This window comes from Tarenaya hassleriana, unplaced genomic scaffold, assembly GCF_000463585.1.
Source record: "Tarenaya hassleriana unplaced genomic scaffold, ASM46358v1 Cleome98, whole genome shotgun sequence".
Taxonomy (NCBI): Eukaryota; Viridiplantae; Streptophyta; class Magnoliopsida; order Brassicales; family Cleomaceae; genus Tarenaya; species Tarenaya hassleriana.
Window position 1 is genome coordinate 245908 of NW_010972219.1, and position 6455 is coordinate 252362.

The window sequence follows — 6455 nt, forward strand, 5'->3', positions numbered from 1 at the left end:
CGGTTCCATGATTGGATCCTAAGACCTGAGATATCTACGGAATCCAACATGAGGAGTTGCGTGCTTTGGATACGTCAAACGTCCTGTGTAACAGGAGGACTGTAAAGGCGTATATCAGGTACGAAACGAATCATGTGCTGGATTGTAGATAGTCAAGACGGGATTTGTACCTCTCGTAAAAGAGAGAGATACTATAGACGAGCGTCGTCTATTTCAGACAGTCGAACTCAGTGAACGAGAAAGCAGTCGAATCAGATAAGGTGGCTTGTCCATGCCTTATGTTCGACAAATGATATCGTGATACAAGAGGATCATCAACCGGAATCATCTCTGGCGTTCGTAAGATCACGAACAAACTCTATTCGAGATAGGTAGTCATAGTGTCTTCCTAGAGACCGCCTATGACTTGTATATCCGGAATAGAGATTTCGGACTATACTGCTATATCGAATGAGCCTACAGGGTCACACACGCAGGGAATGACGAAATGTGCGAGAAAACGACGGAAAAACCAAGACGGAAGGGTCTGGAACGGACAGACCAGAAGTCCGGAACGGACGGTCCGCCGTGCCAGACCCGACTGTCCAGAACGGACTGTCCGTTCCAGAAGGTCTGGAACGGACGATCCACTAATGCCAGACCGTCCGTTCTACGTGCTGGAACGGACGGTCCGCGTGTATTTCTGGACCGTCCGTTCCGGGCTTCAGTTTTTCCGAAATTAAACCGAAATTAAACCGAATTAGGGTTAAATATCCTTATAAGAAGGAGATTAAAAACCCTAACTCGGTAGAGACGAAAAGAGCCGATTTTTGGCAGAAACGAGAGAGTTTTTGGAGATCCAAAAACGAGTTCTAAGTCTCGAGATTTCTCGGTGCACATATCGAATAGAGATTCGAGTCCTAGCAGACAAGTTCCAACCGTTGGAATCCATCCCGTGGTGTGGATACGTGTAGAGGGTGAGGTATTCTTCCTGCCTTTCGTGATCAGACGAGTTCTTCGATTGATACAGGCCCCGGATCGATTGAGGTAAGCGTTCTAACGTTTCTACGATTCAATAACACCATGGTTCTAGGGTTCTATAAAATTTTTGTTTTACTTCCGCTGCGCAAACCCTAGAATCGATCTCTTAGGAATTAGATCCGCTCATGAGATCCCAGGAAACCCAACAACACCTTGTTCCCACAACATCAATAATTCATCAATCAAAGGTTGGAGGAACACATCAAAACTCTTCTTCGGATGAGAAGCTCCCGGCAGTAATATCGTCAGAAATAAAAACTCTCTTTTCAAACAAATTTTCGGCGGTAGATTATACGGCGACAACACAATTGGCCATAATGAATATTGTTTTCCAGACTGACCATACGGTGCAAATCCATCGGTGCATAAACACAGATAAACATTTCTCACATCACAGGCAAAATCAGGATATAGCTGCACAAAATGCTTCCATGCCTCACCATCTGATGGATGACGCATGTTGCCTGAATCTGAAACATGTTCTCCGTGCCCACGCATCTGAGATGATGTCTTGTGAGATTCATAAAATCTCTTCAATCTGTCTGCTATCGGCAAATAAAACATCCGTTTATACGGCACTCTTTTACGTTTTACATTTTTCCTGGGTTTGAATCGATCAGCTCTACAAAATCGACAATTCAATAACTCTTTATCATCTCCAGACCAAAAAATCATGCAATTGTTCTGGCATACATCGATTTTGATAGCCCTCATGCCTAATGATCCCATGAGTTTAGACATATTGTAGAAAGAATCAGGAGCATGGTTACCTCCAGAAAGATAATCGGTCATCATCTGACATACCTCGTCCATACAATTCTCCGTCAGATTATAACTCGACTTTATGCCCATCATTCGTGCTGAAAGAGATAATTGGGATAATCCTTCTACGCACCCTTCATATATAGGTTGATTAGCTGCCTCCAACAAATCAAAAAACTTCTTTGATTCGTTGTTCGGTTCTTCATCATCTTCCCTGTTAGAACAAAACTGAGAAGGGAATGCATCTTGAACCATATCAACGTAACGGTTAGATGGCCTCCCAACAAATTTGTCGTTAATGGCAGGAATATTAACAACATCGAGCGTTTCACCGTGATAAACCCATACATAATAATTTGGAACAAAACCTCTTTTGAATAGATGTTTTAGAACCACCTCTGGAGTAAGGAATTTAGTATTTTCACATCGTGCACACGGACAATATATTTTACCCGTTCTTACGCACTGATTCTGACTTGTCGCAAATTGCATGAAATTCTGCAACCAGAAATACTACTGTGCTCCCACTGACCTTCTTGTAAACACATGGCTCGTCCTCGTTCTGCGAGAAACCAAACTTTTTGATTGTCTCATCAAAGCGAAGGTTCCAGCTCCTTGAAGCCTGCTTCAGTCCATAAATGGACCTCTGAAGCTTGCACACCATCCTCGGGTTCCTCAGATCTACAAAACCTTCAGGTTGTGTCATGTACACATCCTCGGTCAAGTTCCCGTTAAGGAACGCGGTCTTGACATCCATTTGTCATATCTCATAGTCGTAATATGCGGCTATGGCAAGTAGGATCCTGATGGACTTCAGCATAACTACGGGCGAAAACGTCTCATCATAGTCAATACCATGAATCTGACGGAATCCTTTCGCCACAAGTCGTGCCTTATACGTGTGCACATTGCCATCCATGTCGGTCTTCTTCTTGAAGATCCACTTGCATCCGATGGGTTTTATCCCTTCAGATGCATCAACCAGAGTCCATACTTGGTTGTCTGACATGGATTGCATCTCGGACTTCATAGCCTCGCACCATTTCTCGGAATCGGGACTCGCCATAGCCTCTGGGGATGTGGTAGGTTCGTCATGTTCTAATAACATGAGTTCCTCATTCCCAGTCACGAGAAATCCATATATCGTTGGCTCTTGACGAATCCTGCCTGATCTTCGAGGTTCACTCGTCGAAGGTTGAGTCACAACCGGCAGTGAAACAGGTTGAACTTCTTCAACTTGTTCACTTGGCTCAGTGTCTACTTGCTGCTCTCGAACTTCCTCAAGTTCGATCCTACTCCCACTGACTCTTTTGAAGACGAACTCTCGCTCCATAAAAGTCGCATTCCTGGCAATGAACACATTGTTCTCTGCCGGAATCCAGAAGTAGTAACCCTTAATTTCCTTAGGGTAGCCTACAAATAAACACTTATCAGACTTGGAGGATAACTTATCAGTCATCTGACGCTTCACATAAGCATCGCAACCCCAAATTCTGACAAACGACAAAGCGGGACGCTTCCCCGTCCATATCTCATATGGCGTCGTTTCAGCCGACTTCGTTGGACTCCTGTTCAGTAGGTACGCAGCGGTCTCTAAAGCATAGCCCCAAAAAGACTTTGGAAGATCTGTCTGACTCATCATTGACCGAATCATGTCTAACCGTGTTCGGTTCCTCCGTTCAGACACGCTGTTCCATTGTGGCGTTCCAGGAGGAGTTAATTGTGATACAATACCACAATCAACCAGATAGTCAGTGAACTCTTGGCTCATATACTCGCTACCACGGTCCGATCGAAGTGTCTTGATCGTCTTGCCAAGCTGGTTCTGTACTTCGTTTCTGAAAGCCTTGAACATTTCAAGTGTTTCAGACTTATGTCTCATCAAATAGACATAACCGTATCGACTGAAATCATCAGTGAACGTAACGAAATACAAATAACCTCCTCTAGCTGGACAGCTCATTGGTCCGCATACATCACTATGTATAAGATCCAATAACTCTGTCACTCTCTGTCCTTTCCCCTTGAAAGGATGCTTTGTCATCTTGCCCATTAAACAAGACTCGCAAGATCAAGAGACTCAAAGTCAAATGAATCCAGAAGACCTTCAGAATGAAGCTTCTGTATGCCCTTCTCGTTTATATGGCCTAGACGACAATGCCAGAGGAAGGTTGGGTTTAAGTCGTTCGGCTTAAACCGTTTAGTACTCACGTTATAGATGGATGAAGTTGAGTTTGAAGGCTGATCATTCAAGACATATAAACCATTAACTAGATAACCATTACCATAGTAAATATCGTCTCGATAAATCATCAAACTCGAGTTCTCAATCACAAATCGAAAACCATCCAAATCCAGACAAGAAATAGAAATAATGTTTCTGCTAATCGCAGGAACATAGTAACAATTACTAAGCTCTAAAACAAGTCCAGAAGGAAGATGCAAATCGTAAACGCCAACACACAATGCAGCAACTCTTGCTCCATTTCCGACGCGTAGATCCGCTTCTCCCTTAGCTAGCATCCTACTTCTTCTTAGTCCCTGCACATTTCCACAAATGTGTGAGGCACTTCCGGTATCCAATACCCACGAAGATATAGTACAGATGTTAGCTTCTATAACATGAATACCTGAGGCAGAAGCTTCACCAAGCTTCTTATCCTTCAGATCCTCCAAGTAAATGTGACAATTACGCTTCCAGTGTCCAGATACTCCTCAGTAATGACAGTCACCCTTATCGGGCTTAGGCTTGGGCGTAGAGGCAACTTTTGCCTTTTTTGCCGCCTTCTTTTTGGTATTACCCCGCCGCTTCTTGCTGGAGTTTTTCTCAACAACAAGCACAGTCTTGGGTACCATGATATCCTGCTCGGCCGATTTCAGCATCCCATGCAGTTCGGCTAAGCTCTTAGTCATCCCGTGCATATGGTACTGCATCACGAACTGGTTATAGTCGTCGGGTAATAACATCAGGATCAAGTCTGCAACCAAGTCACCATCGAGGTTCACTCCCATACGCTCAAGTTCTTCAACATGAGCTCTCATGTTGAGGACGTGGGTGTTGACAGAGCTACCTCTCGGCATCTCCGTCTTCACCAAAGCTTTCAATCTACAAAAGAGACAAAACAGAACGAACAAAACAAATGCAGATTCTATTAATGATCTACTACCAGCTAGTCCATCATCAATCAGTGTCAATCTATCTATGATCCACTACCAGCTAGTCTGTCATCAAACAATGACAACACAGATGCAAAGATGAACTATATTCCCATAAAGAAAAATAACCCTCCGATAAATTTCTGTATGGGACTAAGATCCGTATATCACGTAAGAACAAGTTTTTACACTCAACCTTATGCTATTTAGGTAGACATCTAATGTCAATCACATCCAATGTGATTCTTAGATCCTTTATGAGACTTATGATATCAAATATCATTGCATACTCGTCTCATCTGTACCATTAAGTTTCAAGTCAAAACTTGACAACTTAACCCAAGATAAACCATATTCAAGCTGTAGGAACCACGATTTCCTACCCTGCCTCACAAAGATAATCCGACACGCTCAGCTTTGGCATGACCCGTGTTACGGACGATCGATGCCTTGACAGGCGCTCTAGTAATGGGAGGTACACACTTAGCATTACATGAATAAGGGATTTTCAAAACCGCACCTAGATCAAGCATCTACTTTCAAGCTATGAGAACCACCATTTCTCCATCTTGCCTCACCAAGATAATACGGCACACCCAGCTTTGGCATGACCCATGACACGTACGATCGAGGCCTTGACAAGTGCTTTACTTATAGAGCTTCTAGATCTAACCGGTTTCTGTGTAACGATTGTTCATAATCCGAATAGACCATCCATTCGATTATGTAATCCCAATCCCGGAGCTCCCACTCAATCAAGCATATTCTATATCTCGATTAAGTTACATGTATTCATTCACTATGGACCATCCATAAGAATGAATCATGTCTATTTGAGTTACAGTTGATCAGAATAAGCAACGATTGCGTAATCGGACCTCGAAAATGAAAATTTTAGGAATCTGGTCTTTGGACTGTCCGTTCTGGAGGTAGAACGGACGTTCCAGGCTAGCAGAACGGACTGTCTCGACTACAGTAGTCAGATGGGACGTTCCACGCCGAAACAAGCCAGAACGGACGTTCCACGCTTGCAGAACGGACGGGCTGAGGACCAGAACGGACGTTCCAGACCTTTCGGTCTTTCCTCAGTCCGCCACCCTTGGACTGTCTGTTCTAGCTTACCCAGAATGGACGGTCTAGGGTAGGTCTACGTGATCAGATCACGTTTTCCCGCGTTATCAGCCCGATCAGACCCGAAACTGATCCGAATTCTTCTGTACACCCAAAATTCGAACTCCTGCACTCTATGCAACATGAAATATGCAATCTACACTAGATTCAATCATCAAACATGCATAGAAATCAAAGCAAACATGGATTCAAACAATTCAACGGGGAAACGTGATCTGATCACGGAGAACTACCCTAGACCGTCCGTTCTGGTAAGCCAGAACGAACGGTCCACGGGTGACGGACTAATTGGCACAGAACGGAAGGTTGGACCGTCCGTTCTGCCATGTAGAACGTCCGTTCTACTAGGCAGAACATTCGTTCTGACTTTTGCAGTCGAGACCGAA